Genomic DNA, 7444 nt, shown 5'->3' with positions numbered 1-7444 from the left:
GTGAGTGTACTCCAGTGTCACACCCTGGTCTTGCCATTACTGTGACAGTGAGCCCTTGCAAATATTCTTGCCTTAAAGGTTCTGGTGTTTTTAGAGGGTGCAGTGCTGATATTTTTAGGGTCAAACCTTCAGTGAATTGAATGGGGCTGGGTGATTATTCCCACCTCAGCTACAACTCTAGTGTAGACAAGAGCAGAGTGTGCTGCCTGCGGCCATTAGTCTCTACAGCACCCAGAGTTCAGGGCAAGAGAAAGCTGAAATGCCAGTGGGTGACCTGACTGCCTGAGGGAGTTCCTAAGTATACAGAAGAGTTTTGAGCTGAAATGGGATGAAGGAATTGAGGTTGCAATACAGATGTGTCAAAAATAATCTAAAAATGGCTGAACATGCTGAAGAGGTTAAAATTAGCATTTACCTGTGCTGGTAGTATCTTACTTTCTAACTGTTAGAAGAAATAATTCAGGGAGAGTAGAACTGCAGTAGTTAAACAGATGACAAGTGTTAACATTTTTAAGGCCTTTGATTCTGCTGTTGTTCTTCCTACCTGTTAGATCTGAAGTACCTTTTCAACTACCAAGCCGTAACGCACAGCAGGCCTGTGCTATCATCTTTGTTGATCCTTCTAGAAAGAAAATAAAGGAATTTATGTAATCTGTAAATAAACAACATTTCTCTCATGCTACAGATGGTGCTATATCCTGAGCTCTGACTAAAGCACTATTGAATAATGAACACTGTATGTTTATATATATATAGATATAATTTTTTACTATCCATTCTCATCTAATTGTGATAATTAAATATCTGTCTGGAATAGAAAGGGTATTTATTGCAATGTTGTGAAAATTCTGCAGGTGCTTTGTTAAGTTTTAGATAAATCAACATGTGTGTTTTTATTAAACAATAATAATAGTGCATTTCCCTTAGTATTTAATTAAATTCTTCCTGAGGTAAGTGATACACATTCTTTTTCACAAACAGCAATATGAGAAATGCAGTGTAATTTGGGGTTGCATTGTACAAATGTGCCTTTGTGAAACCAACAGACCCGCGGCCTGTGCTCCCACCAGGGGGCAGGACAAGACAAAAATTAAGGAGAATAAAGGGGGGGGGGGGGGGGGGGGGGGGCGGGGGGCAAGCCGACAGCCCTGCTTTTAATCATCACACACCCCGCCCCACCCCGTCAATTTCTGCAAAAGCACAATCTCTGCAGCTGTACGACTATCTGAGTGAAAGCAAGTCTTCTGTTTTTTTGGAGGGGAGTTACGTAAACAATGCTTAGCTTCCGCTTCAGTGAATATATATGTATTGCTGCTTCTGAGATACTATATATCCTCACAGAAGTCCTATGATCTAGTTACAGAAGCATTTTTAAACTATATAAAGCTATATAATAAATCTGTATGTTTCGCATCTTGTAAAAAACAGTGATGTTTTCAATCCCCTCTGCAGCATTTTAGATATTATTTTTCTGAAACACGGTTTGAATATAATCCTAGATACTACAATCAGGACTGTAGCACTATATTGTCCTTTGTAAAAACAACATGGTAGGAGCCTGAGGCTTATGCCATGCCCAATTACAGGAGAACCCTGATGTCTTAAGTGTTTCTTGTGTCTCGGAATAATGCAGAAGGCAGTCTACTTTCTAAGGTATTGCAGTGACCCACTTGCACTGTGATAGAAGGGGACCATGGAAGCCTGTTTAGCCCAACCATAAGTCAAATAGCTATGAGGAGCAAAGCCTAGATTTGTTCATAAAAGTGGATATGCTCATAAGGGATGCTGTTGATAATTAATAATAGCCTAATCCCAGATGATTTGAGTACTCATCTCTGAGCAAGAAGATTGTGAAAGTCTTTTTAGTAATTACACCACAAAATTTAATATCTGTAAAAGGAGATGAATCATCTGAGATGAGAAATGTATCAAGTAGTTCCCAGGGCATTCCAAACCTACAGCTGAGGTGTGAAGCCTGTAGCTGTTATCTGTGGGTTGCTCATAGCCATGATTTTACACATATGCTACCAGAGGTACAGATCACCAGGCACCAGAAACTGTGGTGAGAGTAACCTGGTTTTCATTCATCATAACTTTGTATAGGAACACTCTGGCAGTGAAAAAGCAACTTGAAATCGAGAGTACACTTAGCTTTGCTGAAGGATCTCCTGGGCTTAAGGAATGTGCTTCAGCAGTTACCAGCAAAGCTTACCTCCTTTGCTTAAGAGAAAGAGGTTCTCTTTACCACCTCTAATTAAAGATTCCACTAACCTGAGTATCTCTGGAACTTTCACTTTTCACTTAAACTTTATGCTTTGGTATTGCATTTGGCTTGACAGATAAGTTATTCAGGTAGGTCACCTATGTCAAACAGGTAGAGTAAATACAAACAGATGTGGAAGGTCTGAATGTTCAGAAGTCTAGATAAATGCACAGAGGCCAGGCATATACTGTTTCTTACCCATCACTTCTGAACTGAGACTGTGAACCTCAGCGTGGTCCTCTGCACTGTCAAAGCTTAAACCACCCACTTTGGATGGTGGTGGGTTGTACTGAAGAATGCATTTACAGGAAACGACCACAACACGAGTCAAATAGCAGCTCTGTCTCAATGACATGATGGTGTTCATCTGCCAGTTCTCTTCCGAACCTGCCAGAGACTTCAAGTATTTTTGTTTTAAATCCTTCTGATTTTTTTCTCATTTCAAAAATCAGATTTGTAGGGAAAAAAATTAAAAGTCTAGAGTCTGGTATGCTTCAGAATCTATATATGTAAGAAATTATACTTTTGGCTTTTACACAGACATGTCATAGATTCACAGACTCGTGCAGGTTGGATGTGACCCAGGATCCAGTCCAACCCACTTCTCAAAGCAGGGTCTGTACTGAGTTCAAAGTTGGTTTCTCAGGGTTTTGAAAACCTCCAAGTGTGGAGACTTCTTGGGCTGCTTGGGCAACCTGTTCCTCTGCTTCATGTCCTGTCACTGTCAAAAACTAATTTCCTAATGTCATGTCAGAACCTTCCGTTTTAGTTTATGTCTGTTGTCTCATCCTCCTGCCAGGCATCTCAGCAAAAGTATTATCTTCCCAAGGGCATTGTTGCAGGTATTGAAAGGCTCTGTGAAGTTGCCCTAAACTTTCTATAGCAGCACTCCGGAGGTGAAAGTTTGTGTTTCTGTTTTCACCATGACTATGACACTTACATGACTGTGAAACCATCTTTAGTTACTTTCTATATGTTTAGATGGGGAATCCAAGATACTCTTAAAGGTTCAGGATCAGATTATGGTAACTTCCCCCTAGATAACGATATTTTAATATAAATATACAATGTAGCTATATGTATAACATATGGGCATGTATGGCTATAATAATGTATTAAAATTCTATATATTTTAAGGAAGATAATACAATTATATGTATGATTGTATTTTTAACATCTGTCAAGTGCTTTAAGCAATTTTTGTGCTGCTGTGCTAAAACTTCAGAAATCTTGTGTATTTAAGTGCAGAAAATAGTAACATGTATCAAACAACTCTAGTCTGGTAGGACTAGAATTGAAAATTTTCTGGTCCTATAAATAGAGTGAAAATGAAATATTTTACAATTATTACTGGCCTCATTAATTCCAACATCATGAGTTAGCCTCTGCCCCCCCCCCAAAAAAAAAAAAACACAAACCCAAAAAACCAAAACCACCCACAAAACCCAAACATTTATTAAGATTTTTTTTAATTTCCCTTCATTTTTGCTTATAGTTCCTTTTGTTTCATGTCTTAAGCTTTCCTCACTGGCTACTGAAGTTAAAAGCTTCAGAATTTTCTGCTGCTGCAGCAACCTAAAGGAGCAAAAATGAAGGGGTTCTGGGGGAATCTCTGAGTACTTTATTTCAAAGGGGATGAGTTAGCAAGGAACAGATGAAGGTCTGTATAAGGCAAACTGAAAAAGTACTAAAGGGAAAAATTTCCTCAGGCATATTATTATGCACTAACTTTCAGAGGTATAAATACCCACACAAAGTGGAAGCCAGAAACAATGCTTTTACTAATTTTTTTCCTCAGTAGAACAATTCAGAAAGTGGCTTTGTGTGTTGGAGTTTTGCAGTTGGCTGAAACACAGATTCAGAAAGTTTTCAGCTAAAAACATTTTTTAAAGCAGCTGCAGAGACAGTTCTGTTCTGCCAGTGGCTTATGCCTCATTTTCCTCCCTTGGGTTGTCCAAGGCTGGACTGCATGGTGCTCTTGCAGTGGCAGCATGGGGTTCACAGTGGTGCTGTTCAGGAAGCTCAGTAAGCAGTGGAAGCTGCCGGCATATCAAATTGGTCTGCATTTCCACATCAGATGATAAGTTAAAACAGGTAGTATATGAACTCATAAGTACTTACATACAGGGCAAATATAGTTCTATTGTGTGATAGTGAAATATATTGATATGGCTAAAGCATGCTTAAATAATAAAAGTAAATCCAAACTCTAATTATAAAGCTAAAATCAGATTCAGGTTAGTGAAATAAATCTATGGGGTTACCCTGGATATAACGGAGGCCAGAACCTGCCTCAGATTCAGTGGTAAATAAAAGTCAAGAGAATACCGAAAGCATGAACATTTATAATTGTGTGTATTTCATGAAGGTGTATATTTCAGTGACCAAACTGGCATTTTATCTTCCTGGAAACTTTTTTTTTAAATGTAATGTCTTAGTTTTAAGTTAATGTCAGAATATTAAGATATTTAAGCTGATTAGCTAATAATCAGGTATTCAGAAAGTTAAAACAATATAATCTATTTGTAATAAGTCTGCAATCTTTGATGAATCAAATGTCACGATCTTAAATTCTGAATGTGATTCTGAAATTTATTTATCTGACTGTACTTTATAAGATTTCTTATTAGATAATTATTACAGACACTAAATGGGTGTCTCTCAGGAACATTCAGTTAATAACTTTAAGTAAATGAGAGGACTGTCTTTCCACTGAAAACTGCTGGAAGGAAATCAGCATACATTTGATAGACACAGTACAGTAGTGTTTAATTTATTTTCCTTTTCCTTTTCCTTTTCCTTTTCCTTTTCCTTTTCCTTTTCCTTTTCCTTTTCCTTTTCCTTTTCCTTTTCCTTTTCCTTTTCCTTTTCCTTTTCCTTTTCCTTTTCCTTTTCCTTTTCCTTTTCCTTTTCCTTTTCCTTTTCCTTTTCCTTTTCCTTTTCCTTTTCCTTTTCCTTTTCCTTTTCCTTTTCCTTTTCCTTCTCCTTTTCCTTTTCCTTCTCCTTCTCCTTCTCCTTCTCCTTCTCCTTCTCCTTCTCCTTCTCCTTTTCCTTTATGGCTTCTTCACCCACGTATTCTTGATATTTTTTTTAATGTCTAGACCATATTTTGTAAAATAATTTATTACTCTGTTGCTAATTCAAAATGATTGGCAGTAGAAACTAGGGACCAAGTGTCAAAGTACATAGTTACAGTGGCAGGAAGATCAGGGTGGTTTTAATATACGTTGTTGTGAGTTGCTGTTCCCAGTGAACAGATTCTGATGAGATACCTGGTTGGTGTCAGGAGTTAAGGAACAATTATGCTGCTATGCATCTTGTTTTGGTCTAATGTGGCTACTTCCAGGAATGAAAGAGGTGAAAGGTGCTGAGTCTATCTCTTTGCACAGGGGTGATTGCAAAAATATGATCTAACCTCACCTATGTTGCCTAGATACAATTGATTAATGTGTGATGGATGCAATTTACATTTTTTCTCAAGCAAGTTGTAATATGGAATTTCAAATTGGTTAAGATACTTTGCAGCGAATGGCAACTTGTAGGAAACTAAAATACAGAACTGAAGAAAAGAGAGTCTGAGAATAACAATATAAAATTTCTCCTTGATTTAATTGTGATTATGACAGTGAATTCAAGGTTTCTTCAAAGCCATTCATATGTGTTGCTTTTTCATCTGAGAATCTCAGGAGTGCTAGAAACATTAATTAATTAACCTTCTTAATAATCTCATGAAAGAAGATTGGTAATTATTATGAGAGACTCATTTTAGAGTGGTAAGACAAGGCACAGAGAATTTAAATAATACACATAATGTTAAATACTTTGTTAGTATCTGAAGTAGTTACAGTGTGAATTCTGACAGATAGAGTTGGGATCTGAGAACCACTTAAAAAAAACCCCAACACCTTCAGGATATCTTAGATTGAGAGCAAGAAATCAATTTCTAATCTTGATACTCTTATATTTTTAAGTATTGTACCTAAACCTGTCAAACTAGTTGAACAGCAATCTGGATTTCAGTAGCTATAGGAACAGATGTAAATACATATATCTTTTATGACAAATTAGCTTCTATTTGATATTTTTCTGAACTTCTTTGGATCAAAAATTTCCAAGAAAGTCTTGGCTTCTCAAGTGGTTTTCTAACATTTATTGTACAGACAGAAACCTTAAAAGGTAAGTACAGCTAATGGCTTATGTACTAGTTCGCAACCTTTTCTGAAAGAAGTCTTTGCTTTAAAGCAGTGGATTGAGGAAGCCTAAGCTGTTATTTTTAATGCTGATGTTTATACTGCTATGAACTGTATGAATTCTTCCTGATGTGAGAGCAATATTTTGGATCATAAAATACAGACAAATATATAAAAGATTATGTGCTATCTGATGTGTTTTAATGGAGAAAAACCTCTTGGTCAGCACTCAGAGCTTATGTGAGGATAAACTAGATCCTACAGGAGAAGCACAGAGGAAAAGGAGCTCAAAAAGATTCCTGTAATACAGCTAAGAATAATTGAATTTGTTGTTATGTTTAGTGACAACTGTTGTTATACTGAAAACTAAAAACAAAGCAGTGATCATAGTTAGTTCTCTTTAGGTGCATGTGTTTGAGTTTTGGTCTGATGCTTTGTCTAGCTTCTGTTTTTCCCTGAGATACAGGCAGGTTGTACAAGCCCAGCCAAAGGAGGGAAAAGGCAATCTCTGTTTCTCACCGTATCTGTAGACTGATCTTAGAGTGAGGAGACTCTTATAACCTAAGACTAGTCATCTGCAGCTTCAGTGGATGATGAAAAATAAACCTGTAAGGTTTGCAGGGAGGACCTAAACCCATCGTATTCCTGTGGCTAACAGGAGAAAGAGGGAGTACTGTACACCTCCAATATAAAGAGGGAGTACTGTACACCTCCGGTATGCATGGACTCTCATTAATTGGAGGATCATGAGGGAACAGGATTTGGTAGATTTCCAGATTATCTTTACACACATTGAGCATTATCTTTCCATTGCTGAAAGAGAAGTGGCTGAGGAGACCACTGCTTTTCACTGTGTGATAAATTAACATCCAGGCCTCAAGAGCTGCAGATTTGCACTTTGCTAGGCAAGTGATCAGTTCTTCCCTTCGTGGTCTGATGAGACTGTTTCAGAGCCCTTCAGCTTTGATTTCACATATATCTACTTCTCTTC

At 37.4% G+C, this 7444-nt stretch overlaps 1 protein-coding gene across 1 annotated transcript in view; it reads left to right on the top strand.

Moving 5' to 3' along the window:
• PLPPR5 (phospholipid phosphatase related 5) overlaps window positions 1-7444 on the top strand; it is a 262285-nt gene that overhangs the window by 69878 nt on the left and 184963 nt on the right. The window lies entirely within an intron of this gene.

Source organism: Falco punctatus (assembly GCF_963210335.1).
Source record: "Falco punctatus genome assembly, chromosome: 11".
NCBI lineage: Eukaryota > Metazoa > Chordata > Aves > Falconiformes > Falconidae > Falco > Falco punctatus.
The sequence above is the reverse complement of the archived record's forward strand: the minus strand, read 5'-3'. Positions and strand labels throughout refer to the sequence as shown.